This window comes from Pithys albifrons, chromosome 10 (assembly GCF_047495875.1).
Source record: "Pithys albifrons albifrons isolate INPA30051 chromosome 10, PitAlb_v1, whole genome shotgun sequence".
Classification (NCBI taxonomy): Eukaryota; Metazoa; Chordata; class Aves; order Passeriformes; family Thamnophilidae; genus Pithys; species Pithys albifrons.
This window is the reverse complement of record NC_092467.1, coordinates 5,553,023-5,573,454: the sequence shown is the minus strand read 5'-3', so window position 1 is coordinate 5,573,454 and position 20,432 is coordinate 5,553,023. Positions and strand designations below refer to the sequence as shown.

General features: G+C 55.7%; 1 protein-coding gene across 2 annotated transcripts in view; it reads left to right on the top strand.

Moving 5' to 3' along the window:
* Nucleotides 1-6,367: 6,367 nt before the first annotated feature.
* Nucleotides 6,368-20,432, top strand: part of TNR (tenascin R) — a 77,768-nt gene continuing 63,703 nt past the window's right edge. The window contains exon 1 of one of the 2 annotated variants that reach the window (XM_071565825.1): nt 6,368-6,670. The gene's annotated coding sequence lies outside the window, so the exon portion shown is untranslated. Of the gene's footprint in view, nt 6,671-7,367; nt 7,398-20,432 lie in introns of those variants that run through there. The other variant, XM_071565827.1, reaches the window with a different exon arrangement.

Sequence of the window (20,432 nt, the reverse complement as noted above, 5' to 3'; positions counted from 1 at the left end):
GCAAAAAAAGTCAGGATTTCAAATCCTTGCATTTAGTTTGGTCCTTAGACTGACCTTGCCTGGGTGCCCCTTTTCCCTGTGGCTGTTTTCATGACTGTTTGTCTGTGAGCCTGCAGAGCCTCTCCTGACAGGACACAAAGCCACAGGTTTCTGTGGAATGGGCTGGGGGAGTCAGCACTGCTGGGAAGCAGGGATTTGGGGAAAGCCTCCAAAAGGAGGTTTTAGGGAGCTCCAGCACCACACATGCTTCGAGCCCCCAGAGACTGTTTGTGTCTTGCTTGTGCTTTTAAGGGCTATTTATTCCAGCAGTGGAGATGGTCTGCATGGCTGGCACTGCTGATGGATGGGAAGGGAAGGGCTCCTCACACTGATGATGCTTTAATGATGATGAAGTGTTACCATCGGCATTGCTTACCCCAGACAGGTGGAGAGAGGGAGAAAAGCCAAATTGGTGTCACCTGCCCAGAGAAGGGACCCAGCTCTGGGCATTCCCAAGCAGCAAAGGGTGGCCTTGCTGCTGCACCTTCTGCTGTGAGCAGTGGTACAAAGTGGGAGGAAAAAAAGTGGAGGCAACATCCCAAAGCACCCTGTGTGATTTACAAAGCTGGGAACTGCTGTGCTTTGCCAGAGTGAGAGAGGCTGGGCTTAGATAAACCCTCTGTTTAGACTGGCCTTGGGAGCAGGGAGAGATTTCCAGGCTGCTTTGCAAGGAAGAGCCTCAAAGAGCAGAAAGGAAGAGCAGACCAAAGGGGCAGTTGTGTTTTGCCAGGGGAGGAGATGCTCTATCCAAACCCAGCTCTCAGTCCCTGCCTGCCCAAAGTCCCTGCTCCTGCCTGAGCTGCCCACCCTGTCCCTGTGCTGCAGCTGCCACCAGCTGCTTTCCAAGTTTTCAGCATGTTTTGAGGGTGCAGGACAACAAGCACCCTGGCACATGTGATACCCCACAGCCCTGCCAGGCTGGCTCCACTGCAAGGCCTCGCACTGGGCTCTGAGCTCCAAGAGGGACCCTTGGAGGAACCCCTGCAGGGTGGCACCTCTCCCCACTCTCTCCCTGTGGCCCCTGGTCTGGCCACCAGCCATCTCAGATGGGATGGAGAGGCATTTGGGGATGGGCCTGAGCACAGGTCCGCAGCAAAGCAACTCATTCACCTGTAAATCTGTGTGAAAAAAGACTCTGGATTTTTCCATAGGAGCAACACCTTCATCTGAGGTGCTTTATTGGCTCTAGGGGCTGTTAATGCAGAGAGATGCAGATGGGAAGGAGCAGAGAAATTGCTGCCAGCAGCACCCTGAAACCCCAGGATGGGGCATGGCTTGGCACCCACTTCCCCCAGCAGTAGTGACCCACTCAGTGCTGCCCCATAGCTGACTGTCTTCTCCTGGGGCTCTCCCAGGGATGCTTAAGGAGAGGCTGGGGATGGACCAACCCTTCATGCCAGGAGCTGCCACATCCTGTGTGCCTCTCACAAGGAGTGATGTTGTCTCCCTGCTCTCAGCAGCAAAACTGTGTCCATCCTTAAAATGTGAAATTAAAGAATCCATTTGGTCCCTCCTGTGCTCCTGGTAATCCCTAAGCACAGGTTTATCAGATGTTTTCCAAAAGGTCTCCTGTCCTAATGAGTGTGGTGTATACAGGCATGTTGGCTTAACCCACTCACTGCAGTAGTTGGACTTCACATTGAGGCTGTACTATAATATTGATATTTATTATTCACATATAAAAATTAGACACTGTTTGATCAGTAAAAGACAGACTTCCCCTGGCTTCACTGCAGGGCTGTTTGCTTCTCCCCAGCAAGGTCAAAGATGGAGACACCCTCATGGGCAGCACAGGTTGGAGCTGCATCTCCCACCTGAGCTCACCCACGTTTCCCACTGCTGGAGCACCCCAAGGTCTTTCTCCAAACCCTACACTAACGGAGTTCTTTGCAGGGGGCTGGGAACAGGCTTTCCCTGCCCATCAGCAGCAGAATTGAAGCCTTGGTGCCACAGACTGATAAAGCACCTGGGCTGCTTTGCCATAGAGCTCATGTCGATTTTGTGGGGCTGTTTTTTGGCTCCACTGATGTTCCCACACTCCTGCCAGCACTCACCTTCAGTCAGCCATTGCATGATGGCAGATAACTTGAGGGGGTTGTTTGGAGGGTTTATTGATTATATATTTCTTTATTATAGTCAAACATTTTTAATATCAATTCTGGTTTACAGTGTGCTGTTCCCTCTTGTTATCCACAGACACAGAGCTCTGTGTGTGCTGCAAGTCCCTGCTCTCAGCCCCCCATGGCCCTGCCATCCCTCTGAGGTTCTGAGCATTCCCCAGGGCCTGGAGCAGCCCATCCCTGGCTCTGGGTATCTCCCCAGGGCCCTGAGGAGCTACATCATGTCCCCAGACATCCACCCTAAACCTCAGGGATCCACCCAAGGCTTTAACAATTCTGCCTCCATGGCCCTGAGCACCCACCCCAGGGCCCCACACACAGTACTGAGTGTCCAGAGAAGAGCAACGAGGCTGGAGAAGGGACTGGAGCACAAGTGCTGTGGGGAGAGGCTGAGGGAGCTGGGGGTGTTTAGCCTGGAGAAGAGGAGGCTCAGAGGTGACCTCAGCACTGTCTGGAACTGCCTGAAGGGAAGTTCTGGCCAGGTGGGGGTTGGTCTCTTCTCCCAGGCACTCAGCAATAGGACAAGGGGGCACGATGGGCTCAAGCTCTGCCAGGGGAAATTGAAGTTGGAGAGCAGAAAAAACTTCTTTGCAGAGAGAGTGCTCAGGCATTGGAATGGGCTGCCCAGAGAGAGGGTGGATTCCCCATCCCTGGAGGTTTTTCAACTGAGCTTGGCTGAGTGCCATGATCTGGTAAAGGGACTGGAGTTGGACCAAGGGTTGGACTTGATGGTCTCAGAGGTCTTTTCCAACCCAGTCAATTCTATGATTCTATGATTCTGATTCTACCCAGATATCCCCCCCCAGCCTCAGGCATCCTTCCACAGGCTCGAGCATCCCCCCTGCCCGGGGCTGCAGTGTCTGGGGTGCTCCCCTGCTCAGGATGATGACCCTGCAGGGCTGCTCAGCCTTCCTGGGGTCTCTGCGTGGGGAAGGCAGTGCCTGCCCTCAGCTATAATTGAGATAGATGGAATCAGGGCGGATCAACGTGTAATTCCTCGCCTGGGTGAATGGAGACATGTGTTTAATTTTCTGGTGATTCAGGCTGGGAGCCCTGGCTCCTTCCGTGGTGCTCCCGCTGGGATCGGCGCTGCCGGAGCTGCTGCGCTCCACACACGGAGCTCTGCAATGGAGCCTCTCCCTGGGCTGCCATCCCCAGTGACAGGGAGAGGCACAAGAATAGGAGCCATTTCCCAAACGTTTCCTGCAGAATTCCCATTGCCACACAGCACCAGGGAAATAGCAAGTATGCTCAAAGCCCAGGGATGCAGGTGGGCTCCAGTTGTGTTTCCATCTGGATTTTTTGATGGCTGTGCTGGGAGAGGAGTGGCAGGAGGGGAGGGTTGGAAACAGCAGCTCATGGCTGGGCATCCCCCCAGGTGGGACTAACAGGGAAGGGATCCTGGGGGTTTCAGGCTAGTCCAGGACGTCTCACTCATTGCAGAGTGCTTTTCCCTGATATTGCAGGGATGGAAACCCCTGTGGTGTCCCTGAGCCTCAATTCCCACTGACATCAGCCAGGCAGGCTTGGGAAGCATGAGGGTGCCTGTGCTACGTGGGTGGCTGTGGCCCAGAGCCCCAAGAGCTGGAAACAGCACAAACAAAACAGAGGGAGAAAAGGGATTTGAAATTATCTCTCCAAAGACTTTTTCTAAATTAAGGTCTCTGGTTCTTCCCAGCACGGCCCGCAGGGACCTCTTCAGACCATCCATGCTTCATGGAAGCTGCATACTCTTCCCTCCAGAGGCATCCCTTGGAAAACTTCTTGTGTTGGTTACAAAACAAGCGAGTTTCCTGTTTTGGGGATGTTATTTTGCGCTGAAGTACATTTAAGAGGAAGGGATTTTGTGTGTCACTCCTCAGCATCGCTATGGGTTTCATTAAGGACTCTCTTAGGCAGGATTTGGGCTCTGCTTAAACCTGCTTTTCCCCTGCACCATCACTATATGGGAATTAAAACATACAGATTTTACAACCAGCCACCCTCCTGCTCCCAAAAGAGACCTGGGTGAGAAACCTCTCCTTAGTGCATAGCCACAGTCAAAACAGCCTGAATTTCAGGGGTGTTGCCCTTGTGACTTGTAAGCCTGTTGTCATAGCTGAAATATGGAGAAGGGCAATGACCTCTTCTCCAGCTGGAGAAAGCCAGGAGGGCCTGATCAGCTATTTCAATCTGTTTCTTGCAGATGGTTTCCTGGGTTTTTATCAGCAGAGTCCCAGGAATGGGATTTTTGTCACGCTGGTACATCTGCAAAACCAAAGCTGAAATATTTCATTTCCAACTCAGGCTATTGCACAATAGTCAGGAAAGCTGCCTGCAGCTTCACTGGTGGCACCTGTTGGGTGTAGGCCAACCGGGTTTAGTCCTCCCTGATGTCTGAGGCCATCCAAAAATCACCACCTGCTGCCTGGGAGCTGTGGGTTTCACTCCATGGAGGTGTCCGTGTGTGGAGGTGGAGGTGCAGGACTCCCTATACATCTAAGCGGGCACTTTGCCACAGAGCTGAACATCCCATCAGTATTAATGGCCTTTACATCTCTCAGTGAGCTTCCATTTCGTGCAGGTAGGAGGTAGATTAGGCAATTTACCCAAAACGATGTGGGGGAATTGGCCAATGAAATCATATCTCCAGAGTCATGGATACGTTCAGGGCCACCTTGTTCCTGTGACTAAGGAAGGTCTGTTTTAACATACCAGGATGGGAGTCTCGCAGCTGAGGGAGCAGCTTGCCAGGAAAATGCTGGAGCCACCTGTCTGAAGCTGCTTGCAGAAATAGGCAGAATTTTCTTCTAAACTTCGGTTCACCAGCTCAGCTGGGAAAAAAAATACCTTCTACTGTCAACAACGCTACTTGCTGTTAAGAAAAGACCTTTTGGAGCCTCATTACTTTGAATATTCAGGTAGGTTCTGACGTTAAAAGGAATTAGAGTGCTCCAAATATGCTAAAGTACATTACAGGTTCACCAGAGTTATTTTGGCCAAGTGACGGTAATACAGTAGATTTGTCACAAATTCAGAAATGGCTTCAGTGGCTCTCAACCTGCAAGGAGAGAATTCCATTGAAAATCCCTCCGAGCTGTGCTTGAGGCAGTGCCCCCTGGAGACAGAGGCTCGTTTCACACGTTCTGGGTGAGGCTGGTCTCTGGCTGTAGAGGAGCAGTGGAGAGTGCTTATTTCGGATCTTTTTAACCAAATTCAGTAAGGATGGGCATAAAAATACCTGCTGCCAGCTTGCCATTTATCTTTCCACTTCCCCACAGTCTGGCAGCTGTTTACAGGCAACATATAATGTCAACGTGGTTCTTCCTCCCTCCTGCTTGGAAGGGGAGCTGCATGTGCCCCTCAGCAGGAGAGTCCTCAGCCTTCCCACTGGGGCTGCAGCTGCTCTGCCCTCTCCTCCCCAGGCAGCTCCATCCCCCTGCCCACAAATTACATAGGATTGATTCCCCAGCCTCCCAGCTGAGTAAGAAATCCCCCCAGACCACTGACTGCTAATTAACCTTTGCGTGAGGAGTGTGGTCAGAAGCCAAACTTGTGGGTTGTGCCCACATTTCTTGTGTGGAGTTATAGAATCCAAGAATGGTTTGGGTTGGAAGGGACCTTCAAATACCACCCAATCCAACCCCCTGCCTCTGGCAGGAACACCTTCCACCATCCCAAGCTGTTCCAAGTCCCATCTAACCTGGCCTTGGACACTTCCAGGGATGGGGCAGCCACAGCTTCTCTGGGCAACCTGTGCCAGGGCCTGCCCCCTCTCACAACCAAGAATTTCTTCCCAATATCCCATCTAACCCTGCCCTCTGGCAGTGGGAAACCATCCCCCCTTGTCCCGTCCCTCCATGCCCTTGTGCAAAGTCCCTCTCCAGCTCTCTCACAGTCTCTTTAGGCACTGGAAGGTGCTCTGACCTCTCCCTGGATCCTTCCCTTCTCCAGACTGGCCACCCCCAGCTCTCCGACCCTTCCCTCATAGCAAAGGGATTCCATCACTCTGACCATTGCTGTGCCCACATATTTTGCACCCAGAGCCCAGGAAGGCTGAGGCCAAACTCAGCTGGCTCTCACTTTTTTGGGCATCCCATTTCCCCGTCCTTCCCCGCTCCCCTTTCCCCCTTCTCTTCCCGGCCGTGCCCGGGCGGTGCGGGGGGGCCCGCGGGGCAGCCGGGGGCGGTGGGAGGCGATGCGGCGGTGCCGCCCGGGTTTGCGGGTGGGATTCTCCTCCCGCCTCTGCCCACTAGGCGGCTGCGTGCGGGAGCGCCCGGAGCGGGGCGCGGAGCACGGGGGAGACAGGGAAAAAAACAGGGAGCGAAAAAAAAAAAGGAAGCTGCTGAAATTTAAGGAGAGGAGGGAGCGGCAGCGAGGCAGTGCCGGGGTCGCTGCTCTCGGCCGCAGCAGCCAGCGGGGCTGCCGGCGCCAGGCAGGGGCCAGGCCGAGCCCGGGCACCCGCGCAGCGGGGCCGCCCCACGCGCTTCCCGGAGGCGGCAGGAGGAGCCGGCCCGCCCCGGCCCGGCCCGGTGAGTGTCCTCAGCACCGCGGACAGCTCCGAGCTCCGCGTTCCGGCTCCGTGCTTCGGGTCTGCTCTCCGAGCTGCGCGCTCTGCGCTCCGGACTCTGCGCTGCGAGCGCTGCGCTCCGCGCTCTGTGATTCGGAGCTCCGCGCTCCGTCTCTTGAGCTCTAAGCTCTGCGATGTTGAGCTCCGCGCTCCATCTCTGAGCTCTAAGATCTGCGATGTTGAGCTCCGCGCTCCGTCTCTGAGCTCCACACTCCACCTCTGAGCTCCGCGCTCCGTCTCTGAGCTCTGAGATCTGCGATGCTGAGCTCCGCGCTCCATCTCTGAGCTCTAAGATCTGCGATGCTGAGCTCCGCGCTCCGTCTCTGCGCTCCGCGCTCCGTCTCTGAGCTCCGCGCTCCGTCTCTGAGCTCCGCACTCCGTCTCTGAGCTCCGCGTTCCATCTCTGAGCTCTAAGCTCTGCGATGTTGAGCTCCGCGCTCTGTGATTCTGAGCTCCGCGCCCCGTCTCTGAGCCCCGCGCTTCGCTCTCCGCACATCCCAGCCCCGGCCCCGGCCGCCTGTGCTCTTCGCTCTGTGTGTCCCCCCTCCCCAGTGCCGCGGCCGGGCAGGAGGCGCGGAGTTGGGCGCGGAGGGAAGCGGCGGTGGGAAGGGACCTGCGGATCCCCTGCCGCGGTACGGCGTCTCCCCGGCCCGGCTGCGGGCGGCTGTGGCTGTGCGAGGGAAGAGGGGGTGAGTTGGCTGTTTTTTGGGGGGTGGTAAAGGCTGCCTGCACTTTCTGCAAGTTCCTTTGTGGCTGGAATGAGGTTAAGGAAATTTAGCTCTTGTCACCTGCGTCACAGGGAGACAGTTCGTGGAGGGAGGAGGCTCCTTGGTGCATCCTCGCAGGCAGCGCTGGGGGGGCTCATTCACACCCTCTCCCCGTCAAACCCAGGCTCCCTCTCTCCTTCTCACCCTGCTCCCTCCCTTCTCCTGCCCATGACTCCCACTCCCCGCAGGGAATAGCAGCATCCCCAACTCCGGGCGCGGGGAACAAGGCTGAGCAGCCTTTCTCTCCCTCCCGCACCGGCTGCCGCCTGTCCGTGGATGCTGTGACGGACGCGAAGCCCACCCAGGCTCTGCTAAGCTTTACCCCCGGCTTTCTGCTTCAATTCACCAAAGTTTGAACGCGGTTTTCGCCTCTTTTCGAGCAGCGATGGTGCCTTTCTGTAGGAGAGCTGACCCCTGGAAGGGGCCACCGGAGAGCTTTGGGGTGAAAGATGCTCCCTGAGCCTGCGCTGAGCTGCGACTTTTCAAGCCGGGGAGCGGAGCGCTCGCTTGGCGAGGTCACCGCTGACGGAGGGGTGGCCGAGCATCTGGAGGAAGGGACAGCGAGGGTGTGTCTGAGGAACACATTAATTTAATTAGGCGTGCTTCATTAGCAGTTACCTGTTATGGCTTCTGGCAGAATCCATCTATCCAGAGAGGCGGAGAAGGCTGAGTCCGACGCGGGGGAGAGGCAAGGGGCTTGCCGAGGGGCTGCGGAGCCCGGGGAAGAGAAGCATCCCTGTACCCTGCACTCCCGGCTGGAAGTGGGGAGCGCCTCGCCGCTGTGAGCTCCTGTGCAACGGAGACCAGCCATCCCCTCCTGCGGTGGCACCGGGGGCTCAAGGAAGGGGCAGATTTGGGGATTACTTTCTGCTGGATGCACCCCTGTGGCTGCCCCCCTCATCTCACGCCCGTGGGACGCGTCTGTGGCGCGGGGAACGCGCAGGAGGAGGAGGCTGGGCAGGCAGGCAGAGGGGCAGAGGAGTTCTTCCCGCACCCTTGGTGGAGCGCGAGCCCGGCTGTTTATTTGACTCGCAGGTCTGTGCTCACAGTGATAGGGCACCAACCCCCGGACGGGATGCTGGACAGGCAGGCTCGGTGGGAGAGAGGGGCACAGAGCACACCCAGCTCACCCTGCCAGGAGGAGCAGGTCCTCCCCCGGGTACCTGAGCAGCAAGAGGTGGTGACTCCTTGCGAGCTGGGGCGTTTAGTGAGGTCACAGGCTAGAGCTGAGCCGAGCCCTGGAGTGGTATGGATCCATAGGTTGATCCATACTTCCAGGACTGGAAAAAACAGGTTGCTGGGGCTCATCATGCTGGTGCTGGGAAGAGATTTGACTGTAAATCCTGGTGAACCAAGGATGTTTCTGGGCTGAGGTTGGGGCTTCATCTGGGCTCAGCTCCTGGCGAGTGAGGTGGCTTTGCAGGCAGGGGCTCCCCATGTTCATGAGGCTGCTTGGGGGATACCGGGATCTCAAGCCAGTCCCCTGGAGAACTCCCTGCCCTGCCCCCCAAACGTGCTCAGAGGGACTCATCAGGTGGCTTTGAGCATCAGCAAGGTGGGGCTGCAGGGATGGTCCATCACCGTGGGGCAGCCCCTATGGGGGGATACCTGGATCTCTTAATGTTCCCCAGGTCGTGATGCTCCAGGCTCCCCAGTCTCACTAAAACAGCTCAGGAACCCTGTTCAGAAGCAGAAACAAATCCTGGGGGATCCTTCCCTGACACAGCTGCAGCTCTGACTGCCAGCAGCTTCATCCGTGGCTCCTGGAGGGTAACAGGCACCCAAACCTGCTGGGCTGCAGCAGGCTGGGGTGGTGCAGGGTGTCTGTGGGGCTCCCAGCCCCCTCCCTGCTCCCATTCATCTTGTCAGAGCCCGTAGCAAATGCAATAAATGCTGAGAAAAATGCTAATTAGCAAGTACAAGCATGCAGGGTGTAAAGTAGATGTTTAACCATATTATATAAACAAACATAAAGGAGCTATAAATTAGGCGGGGGAAGAAGTCGATTCATCGACGGAACTGCCCAGGCAGAAGAGATAAAGGCAGCGTGAGGCAGCTGAGAGACGGGGACACGATGTGGCTGGCGCCTGTAATCCTCCCTCCTTTTAATTGTGCCTGTAATGAGAAACAAAATGTCAATGTCGTTAGATGCTTTTTCCATCCATAAGGTGGTCCCAGGCAGGGGAGCAGCATCCTACAGTCTGGGATAAAATCCCAGTGTGAGTAGTCTGGGAGTGCTTGGATCTTCTCAGCTCTTGGGTACTGACCTATAAGCCCAGTTTGCTGGCTGGAGTTACTGGGAGGTGGCTGCTAAATCTAATGATGGCATTAAATGCTTAAAGCTCGAGGTCTCCACAGGACCTGTTCGACAGCACAATTACTTCTGGTCTTCCACAACCCGTCCTGGCTATGTGAGAAGTAAAGAAATCAGAAAGATGGGGTAGGAAATTATAAAATGAAATAGAAAATATAGGGCAGGTTTGGCAGGTGCCATTTGTCTGTCCCTCCCTCTGGAAGGGATTTTCCCCTCAGTGCACTCTCACATCCCACAAGGCAGGTCCAGCCTCCTTTACTGATGTGCCTGACATTAATGCTGGGATGCCCAGCACCATTTCAGCTGAGCTTTAGTTAAAGATTGTGCCCATGGGCTGCCTCTGCTCCTGCAGCCCCAAGGGCAGCTGAGTTCCATGGGGATTGAAAGGCCCTCTCCCCTCCATCTCTCCCCACCATCTCCCAGCCAAGGGAGAGGGGCAGAGTGTGGGTGAGTGAGGTACTTCCTTCCCACTGGGGGAGCAGCATCCCTGTGCTGATTAACTGATGATGGTATTCCCTGAAATAGCCCCGAATTTTGCAGTAGATGGACAGATCCAGCCCAGGGATGGGCAGCTGGAGCTGGCAGCTGGCTCAGCACTGCCTGTTGAGACATCTCATTCCCACTTGCCACTCAGCATCCAGATCTGCTTGAGGAGTTTTCCAACTGAATTAACGTCCAAAGGAACATCCTTCCTTGCCAAAATCCCAGCACCAAACCTCCCATCCACAGGCTGCTGCAGGGTGCTTGGAGCCCCTCTCCTCCTGCACCTTCCCATTTCCCCCAGCTTGTCCTCTTCATCTCAAGCTTGATTTTATTTTCCCATTATAATTACCCATCACAATTTCTCCCTGCAGCTCCTTGATGAGCCTGAGGTAATTGTTTGTTTTGCTTTGGTTTTCTTTTCCCCTCTATTTTCCTTGATGCTTTGCAATGTCAAAGCCTGGTGTTTCCATCATTTCCTCCAGTAAAGCAGGAGCCCTGGCAAGGAACAGGCAGCAAAGTCAGCAGCTGCCTTGCCTGTTGTCTCTGGGCTTCCACCTTCAGCTTTTAATGGGCCACCGTGGCTTTGTGCACCCTGCTGGCATGTAAGCAGCCAACTTGGCAGTTTTGGAAAAGGTGGGGCAGGTGGAGGTGTCATGGCTGTGGGATCTCACACGTCCCCTCTCCTCCTCCCCATGGGTGTGGGGTTTGGTACCCATGGCTGGTTGCTGCCAGATTTGCTGGTGGGGTGGAAATCCCAGGGACACAAAACTCTCTCCCCACGCTCCCTGAGGTGTCTAGGGGTAGCAAGAGGCCTGGGTCCCCCCAGGACCCTCAGCAGGACAGCAGAAGTGGCCTGGGCTTGTTGAGGTCCCTGTCTAAGAGTTCTGGTGAGTAGAGGTTTTCAACATGTTTCTTAGGAGCTGTTTTTGGGAGCAGCTTGACCCAGGGCATTCTAGAACTCACCCCAGCTACCACCTCCCACCCCTCCCTGCTCCTTTCTAGGACTTTTTTCCTAAAGAAAGGCATTTTTGGGAGACATTTCTGCTCCCCATCTCTTTCCCCAGTGTGGGCACAGCTCCAACACTTGTCCTCCCCAGCAAGTCATAATGGGAGGATGAGGTTTTGAGCCCCTTGCTAGCATGTGGTGGAAATGAGGTGCTTGCAGCCACTACAAGTGTAGGAATGTCCTTTGGTAATGGCTCTTCTCCAGGAAAGAGGTCTGGTGGAGATGAGGTGTTATCTCCTTTCCCTCCACTCATGAGAGGCATCACAGGAAGGAGAAATTATTTCATCTCTCTGCCTTTCATCCCCAGGGCAGCTCCCCCCTCTTCTTCTGACTCATTTGGGAAGAAGATCCCACTTGAGGTCATGCAGGGCTGGGGATGGAGCTGGAGAGGTGCCTGGGGAGCAGAGATGCTCCAGTGGGTTCTGGCTCTCCCTCCAGAGTCCCAATATCCTTCCCAGAGGAAGGAACAGAGCCTTGCCCTGCCTGCCCAGCATCATGGGACATGTGGCACTGTCCCAGGGGAAGCTGTTCCGTGTGGATTAGCAGGAGCACATGGCTGGCTGCTGTAATGGCTCCTCCTTGGCCCGGCTGCCTGGGATTTGCACATTGATTGCCCAGTCGATACCGATGCCTTTGGGCCACGCTGGGCTGCCGGGGGCGGGGGGCTGGCACTGGGGCACGCTGCCCCCACCAACACCACCAGGAAGGCTGGGCTTTGGCTTCCCCAGCTCATGGCAACCAGAGAAAGTGACCCCTGAGTTCTGCCTGCACCAAGCCCTGCCCACACCGCGCTGGAGCCGGGCGGGGGGTGCAGGATGGATGAGGTGCAGGAGGGGCAAAGCCCCTGGTGGTCCCCACCATTGGAGCTCAACACCCACCACTGTGTTCCTAGAGCATAATCTCCAACAGGGAAATGTTTCCTGCTGATGCTCTTGAGCTGTTTCTCTGATAGCTTCCTTCATTTTGGCTGAAATCATGTTAGTCAGCAGAAATCACTGAAAACGTGGATTCCTAAAGTGCATTGTTTGTTTTTCCTTATTTTTTGGGTGGATGAGTCCTCTAATCCCCGCGGGGTTTTGCAGCCTTGCCTGGCTGAGCACTAGAGATGGGAACAGGTCCTGCTGATGGAGCACATCCATGTCCCTGCTGAGGGACATGGGCACAAGCAGGAGCTGCACCAGAGGCGATTTCAGCTGCTCCCACTGCAGGCGGCTCAGCCTCCCCATGGAGAGAGTGCAGCTGGTAATTAAAACGCAGATTGATTTGCTTCGATCTGGTCGTTATCCCTTGGGGAAGTGAGGGGGACACTGGCACTATGGGGACACGATGTTTGTTGTGGGGGATCAGTGCCCTGCCTGGTCCTGCCCGGCTCTGCCTGTCCCTGCCCATGGCCATGGCCCCTCATGTCATTCGTGTGCTGCTTCTACTTGCACAGAGACTTAAAAGAAAATCCTTGTGCAAAGCATCAGCATTAAAGTTGTCTTTAATTACACAGTTAATTTATTACGTAGCACGAGTAACAATGTAAACCAGCAAACGGCAGTGAGATAGCACACCGAGAATTGCCTCATTTGGTAAATTATTTCAACTTAAGTAATTATTTTCTGCAAGGGGGATGATGCGGGAACACCCTGGGGACTCTTCTGGCCGCAGGAGGGATGAACCGGTCGTGGAATTCGTCATTAATTACTCTGTGCTGTCGTTACTGTTCCCATCTGCCTGACGTTCGCCCCGGGATAATCAATGGGCTCCCAGTGGGTGCTGTTTGGGGCTGCCCATGGGTGCCACTGGCTCCAGCCTGGCAGCAATCCTGGGCAGAGGTTGGTTGGTTTTCCTTCCGGCTGTTTTAGTTGTTTTTTTTTTTATTTCCCCGATTTTAACCCATCTGCTTGTCATGTTACTAAGGCAGCTGCCCAGTTTTCAGTAGGAAACATGGTTTAGACGGAGCTGCTTCATTTCAGTTTCCCCTGCTTGTCCTCCTCTCCAGCTCATCCTGCTTCCCCTCCTCCCCTGGCTGCGTCCCCGTCTCCCCCATCCCTCTCCGGCTTCGCCCACTCGCTCTTCCCCGCTCCGACCTTTTGTTTCCCCCCGGGGCTTCATTTAAAGGCGCTATTGATGCCCTGAGGCGCTCATATGAAGAGTCTCTCTCCGGCTGCCCGCCGCAGATGGGCACTCCGGCTCAATCCACGTCCTGTTCTCCGCCGGGGAATAACAATGAACTCGGGCGCCACGGAGAGACGGAGAAAGAGCCGCTCTGTGCTCTGGGAGACAGCTCTGTCCCCAGGGCCAAAATAACTCCACTTGTTTTATTTATCAACTCCGGGGGGACGGGGAGTGAGTGGCATACAGATGTTGCCACAGCTGGGTCTGCCAGCCCGACGTGCCTGGGACCGGTCCCGCAGCGGGGTCTGTGTGCAGTGGGGGATGCTCTGCAGTTTCAGGGTCTCAGCAGCCCATTCAGAGCTGGAAGAACCCCGGGGGTGTTTTGTAACAAACACAAGATTTGGGCTATGGACATCCCTTCAGCCCAGCCCCAGGGAGCCTCCACTGCCACCATCCCACCTGCCAGGAATTTCAGCCCTCACCTGGGCTGGTACCCCCAAAGCTCACACAGAGGCGGGAGAGCTCTGCATTTACCCGGCAGCTGCAGAGCTTACAAGAGGGAAGGACAGTCCTTCTTCACCGTTTGAGCACACACACAAAACGAAATGAAGGGTGGTATCAGCTGAGTTGATTTTTCCCCATCCCCTGCTCCCTCCCCTGCTTCCTCCAGCATGCACTCCAGCTCCCTCCCTCCTGCTCCTCACTCCCTGCGCTCCCACGAGTGAATTGGATTAGTCACCTTAATTAACTGTGCCGGTGTGAGCTCTATTAGGTATTAAATGTTTGTCACAATCCAATTTAAAAAATCCATCCCAGCAGGGCAGGGTTTGGGAGGCATTGGGGGTGTTGCAGCTCTTGCAGGGAGGGCTTGGAGGTGCCAAACCAAGCAGAACTGAGGGGGTTAGTGGGTTGTAACACCACCACACCACCATCCCCTCAGTTCCTGGATACTCCAGAGGCTTGTTTTGCCTTTGGGAAAGGTCATCCTTGCTCTTTCAGCAAGGGAGGGGTAAGAACAAAGCTGACACCCCAAGGACAGGCGAGGTTGTCCCCATGTCAGCCCCAAGCACTCCCTGAGCCAGTGTGGGTTGCAAATCAGGGTGGAGCTGGGTGAAACCCCAGGACTGAGCTGTGGTGTGAGGGCTCTGCCCCACAGCAGAGTGCCTGGAAGCATCAGGAAGGCTGAGCTGGGCACACCCAGCCTTTGGGGGGTGAAGGGCTGTGCTGTGGGTGTGCAGGCTGGATGCTGTCGGGAGGGAGGTGCCATCAGCATCCTCAGCAGCGAAGGCAGCGTTCGTTCTGAATGAATGCCCTCACTGGGAATGAATGAGGTTCAGCTTCTGCTTTAAAACCAGCCCAGCTGCTGAGGATGGGCTCGGAGCATCCTGCTGCAGCCCTGCCGTGGGCCAGCCCCCTCTCAAGGCCATGTGCCCCACGGGAGATACCCCAGGCTCCCCACACCACCGGGTGCCTTCACCGCCCCTCGGCTCTTTTATCTTTTCCTCTGTCTTCTGGACCATTTCTGATTCATAACAAACTTTCACCTCTCATCTTACTTCCCTTAATAGCCTCTGCAGAAGGAGTTTATTAAAGCCTGGTGGAAACTGTGAATTCATTAAGACTCCTTATGCTTGGTCACACAGTGCTTTGCTGGCTCCCTCGGGTCAGGGCTCTGGTAGTTTATAAGGGCCCTATGGAGCACTTGGGATTGTTTCTTCCTAGCCTAGATTATTATTTATCATTTTTATGTCTTCGTTAATTATGTATCATTAATTATTTATTACTATAATTGAATTTGTTTTCTCCCCACACCACACGGCGAGGCTCACTGGGCTCCCTTTGCCCTGTGTGTGTTTTTCTGTAAAGGAGGTGAACCACTGGCTGGACAGGTGGGCAGAGCATCACTTTGCACAGTAAATTCTGTCATTCAGCAGTTTTAGTCTAAAAAAAAGGCTCTTGAGTGAACCCTGCAGGTACCCTGGGGGTCTTGGTGTGAATCCCTGGCCACACACCTCACCCACCCTGATGCATTGCAGGAGGGAGACACAGTGGGGAGTGTCATATTGTGGCAGTGGCAAAAAGCTTAATCCTTTAAATTTCTCTGTATCGACTGTGGCTCTACAGCTGCATCACTCACTGCAGCAGCACAGGAGCTTCCCCCCCATGGCTGCACCAGTGGCCTGTGGCACTCCAGCTGTCACACAGCAGCACCTCACCTGCTGTCCCACCCAAGCAGCCTGAATTTCCAGCCTGGAATGGGAATTGTTGGGCAGGCCCAGGCAGAGAAGTGGGATGCAATGGATCCCAACTGCAGGTGCCAATGCACTGGGGCACTTGCCTGGGGAAGCAGCTGGAGGGGGTTTGTCACCTGTGGGTGCAGGTGGATTTACAGGTGCCTTGTATCATATATCTGCTGTCACATCTCATATCCAGTCCTGAGAGTGTCCCCAAAACATATCCTGCTCACCAGGATGGAAGGCTTTGGTAGGGGTTAAGAGGGATTTTGGAAGTGCTATCGATTCCCAGAGCAAAGAATCCACTGCTCTGGAGGATACTTTCTTTCCAGCAATCAATGGAAATGTGTTTATCGGAAACGGTGTTTGACCTGGACAACTGTTGTACTGATGTAAACAAAGCTGGGGAGAGGGACAGGGGTGGGGAGAGGAGATAAGGAGGGCTGGGAGAGGAGAGACAGACATGGAAAGAACCAGGAGCAGATGAAAGGGGTTTAAGATAAGCAGGGATCCTGCCCTTCCCTGTTGAAGAAAGCAGGAATAAGGTACACGCCCACCCACCCTGAGCTTTGCACAGCCCCCTGTTAGTGGTGCACAGGGTCTGCCAGGCACTGGTGGGCAGGGGGACAGCACTGTCTGTGCTGCTGGGATAGCTCCAGGTGGGCAGGGGGACAGCACTGTCTGTGCTGCTGGGATAGCTCCAGGTGGGCAGGGGGACAGCACTGTCTGTGCTGCTGGGATAGCTCCAGGTGGACAGGGGGACAGCACTGTCTGTGCTGCTGGGATAGCTCCAGGTGGACAGGGGGACATCGCTGCCTGCCCCAGGGACATGTCTCCAGCCCGCCCAGGGAACTCCTCAGGGAGCAGAAAGTTGGTTTCCTTAAATTAGCAGGAGTGCAGGCAGGGGAAGGAGCGAGGAGGGCAGGTTTCCATGGAAATGGGAGCTGGCAGGAGAGGTGGCGAAGGCAGAACAGGCAGCATGAGCCCTGGCAGGGGTGATGCTCGACCCTGCCCCTCATTCCTGAGGGAGGGCTGCTCCCTGCAGTTTTAGTGGATTAATTGAAGCAGAAATTAATCTGTTCGTGATGGAGATGTGTTTATCCCTGATGCTTTGATAACAGATCTTTTCTTCTTCCTCCATAGCATTGTTTATGCTGTAAGATCCTCAGGAATGACAAGAAGCAAATGCCCAGCCTCAAAATGTTGGGTTGGGAATGAGAGTAGGCAGCAGGTTTGGCAAAAAAGAGCAGCTTCAAATGTCAGAGGAATTCGTGTGATGAGGATGTGGTTAGCAGAGGGCAGCCAGGCCAGCAGGTTAATGTGCCTACCCTTTGCAGAATGAACTGGGGGACATTTAATGACTCTAAATAGCGAGGGCTTGGGTTTTACATCTGGTCTTAAAAATGCCTGTTAAATCCCAGGTGATCTCTTACTCATCTGTATCTTGGCCTCAGTCCGTGGTTCAGCTCCCAGGTAGAGGTAGTGCTGTCTTTTCAGTCCTGCCCTGGCACATGCCCTTTGTATCCCATTGTATCCAGAGGAGAAATCCTCATATGGGATCCCACAAGGGCAGAGCAAGATCCAGTTGGGAAAAAGAGATTTCTAACATCACCCAGGTGTTGTGCACGTGAGTCCTGTGCAAGCAGCAGGATGAGCATCCCGAGAAGCATCCCTTGGGAGCTGGGAGAGAACCTCCTCTCCTCTGCCCCAGGCTGGGTAGAGCAGAGCAGAGATGGAGCTGGTCGTGCCACAGAGAAGAATGAGGCCTTGTGCTGGGGTTCCCTACAGCTGGAGGAGGGGACGTGTGTGCCAGCGCTGCATCCCGCACGTCTGCTGGTGCCCAGGGCACTGCCACCCCGGGCTGTGCTGCCTGCCTGGGTGCAGGGCGGGCTCAGGAGCCCCTTCAGCAGCCTGTGGATGAGAATCCTTGTACTTGCAGACCCTGGCCCAGCACCAGGGCCGTGCTCTTCCCCCAGATTCAGTGGGATGAGGCAGGGTGGTGATACCACCCCCATGGGCAGTCAGGGGCCACCCTGCAGAGCAGAGGAGGACCTGCCCTCCTCCCCCAGCACTGGTGCTCACCCCACAGTGCTCATTTGTAGCCACCCAGCCCTGTGTGAACATCCACGTGCCACCATCCTGGGGAAGGATCCCACCCACTCCAAACCATGTGCAGATGGTGCTGGCACACACCTCTCTCCTGGGCTGTGGCAAACAGCCCATGTCAGCCTGGCCCTGATGGCTTTTTAATAAGCCACTGCCTGACATGAGGACACCGAGCACAGCGGGCTGGCACCGGTGGCTTTTATTTCCAAGCCTCCAGGAGCTTGGATTCCACCGCACCCAGTGCAGACAGACGTCCCATTGAATTTGGGCACATGGTCTGCCCCAACCAGCCGGTGGGACAGTCCTCCATTGGCTGGGACAAGCAGGGAGGGACCCCAGACTGGCTCCTGGAGGCAGAGGGAGCTGGGGCAGGCAGAACATCACTCTGCTCCTGTCTGGGCTGCTCCTGCTCCTGTCTGGGCTGCTCCTGCTCCTGCCCCTGCTCCTGCCCCTGCCCTTGCCCCTGCCCCTGCTCCTGCCCCTGTCCCTGCTCCTGCTCCTGTCCCTGCTCCTGCTCCTGTCCCTGCTCCTGCTCCTGTCTGGGCTGCTCCTGCTCCTGTCCCTGCCCCTGCTCCTGCCCCTGCTCCTGTCCCTGCCCCTGCTCCTGCCCCTGCTCCTGCCCCTGCCCCTGCCCTTGCCCCTGCCCCTGCTCCTGTCCCTGCCCCTGCCCTTGCCCCTGCCCCTGCTCCTGCTCCTGTCTGGGCTGCTCCTGCTCCTGCTCCTGCTCCCGTCCCTGTTCAGTACCAGTCCTGAGATCATATTAAACAGGACACCGAGGGAATTAGGACAGATGTAAATCTCCAGGGTACAAATGGACCCATTAGCCGTTGCCAAGCTGGGTATGCTTCCTTCAAACTTATTTTTGCTTTCAAGTACTTTTTGCACGTAAAGCTCCACACCTCTCTACTCAGACTGGGGGGAAATCTGTTTTGTTTCTGGGGAAAGGCACTGACTGTGCCCACCCCAGTCTGTCTGGGCTGGGCTCCCGAAGCATCCCGCCCACAGCCATCAACCACCTTCCCGCAGGGAATCTGCCTTCCTGACCCCAGGCAATTAGTATTTGCCTCTCACCCCGATGCGCTGCGGTCTTTTATCCCCTCTAAGCTTTTATCCTCTCTTGTTATCCCCTTTGGTGTCTAATCCTCCCTCAAATCCCACTAAGCCGCTGACGTGGCCGTGCCCAGTCTCTGTCAGCCATCCAGGGATAAGTCCTGCATCCGAGGGTGGCAGGTTTGGGTTGCTGTGGACCATGACCACAGCAGGCTCAGGAGGGAGCAAAAGCCATCCTTAGTGAGCTAAAAATTAAATTGGGGTGAAAAATCAGCTTTTTTGAGGTATTTCCTCCCAAGCCTTGCAGACACTTACAGCAATACATTCCCCATCGCTTGACCTTGACAAAAGCACTCACTCCAATGAGACCAGAGGTGCCAGTGCAGCTCATTGCTGGCTTGGGCTCCAATCCGAGTTGGGGGGCTCCCTAGGGCTCGGTGGGTGATGGGACAAGGGACATCCCAAGGGATCTTCTGGCCTTGCTGCATCTCCTCCAGGGCTTTGCAGAGGGCAAAGCTCTCGGCTCTTTCCTCTCCCCGGGAGCTGCGACTGCCCCAGCCCGGGGCTCAGCCTGGCACAGGCACTGCAAACTCATGACACGTGTGGGTACCACCAGCTCCCTCCTCCTCCTTTCCTTTCTTCCTCCTGGTCACTTGAAAATAAATGTTTTAATGCAAAGAAGTAGGAAAACAACGCCAAATCTTCCATTTATGATGTACTGATGGTCTATTTGATACTAAAAATGCCCCATGGTGTCCCACACCCACGGCTGCAAGTGCCACCCCGCTGCACCAGGGCCAGCAGTGCTCATCATCCCTCGTTGCTCAGCAATTACCCACTAATTACTGTATTCTCATTCCCCAGCCTTCCTCCCTGCATCCCGCAGCCTCAGCCCTGTTAGGGGCAACTCGAGATTGTCCCTAACGACGGTGATGCAGCTGAATGCCAAAATCCCCATTTCCCTGTAATTTGCACCGCGGCAGAGCAGCCGGAGCCAAAGCCTCCCTGACTTGGTGACTGTGCGGCTCGTTACTCGCTGATTATCCTCTGGACTCACGGGATGACAGGAGAGAGGGGAGATGTCCTCCGGGGTGGCCACGGGGCACACAGAGCTGTGCTGGCCCCGGGCGGCTCCGTGGGGTTTCCCATCCCGGGTGGAGTGTGCAGGCAGGGGACAGGCAGCGTGTGCAGGCAGGGGACAGGGACAGGCAGGGGACAGGCAGCGTGTGCAGGCAGGGGACAGGGACAGGCAGGGGACAGGGACAGGCAGGGGACAGGCAACGTGTGCAGGCAGGGGACAGGCAGCACAGGCAGGAGCAGGCTGGGGTGGTCGAGACCTCCCGAACTCATTCCACCTCCTGAGGGCACCCTGACTGTGTGGGTGTGTTGTGGTGCCCCACATGGGTGCACCCCGGAGCACCCCCAGCCAGGAGGGCGAAATCCCAAAGTCAGTAATTTATAGTTTATTGTTTCTCATCCTGCTCAGGGAAACTGAAGCCCAGGCACTGAGCCATGGGCTCTGACTGCAGGGATGTGCCAGTGCCCCCATCGCAGGGCAAGGCAGGAAGGGGATGCATCCTGCTTCCCCTGCCCACAGGCTGATCCCTTGTGCCCATCCTCTGAGGAACCAGGTGCCCAGCACTCATTCCTCCAAGATACAG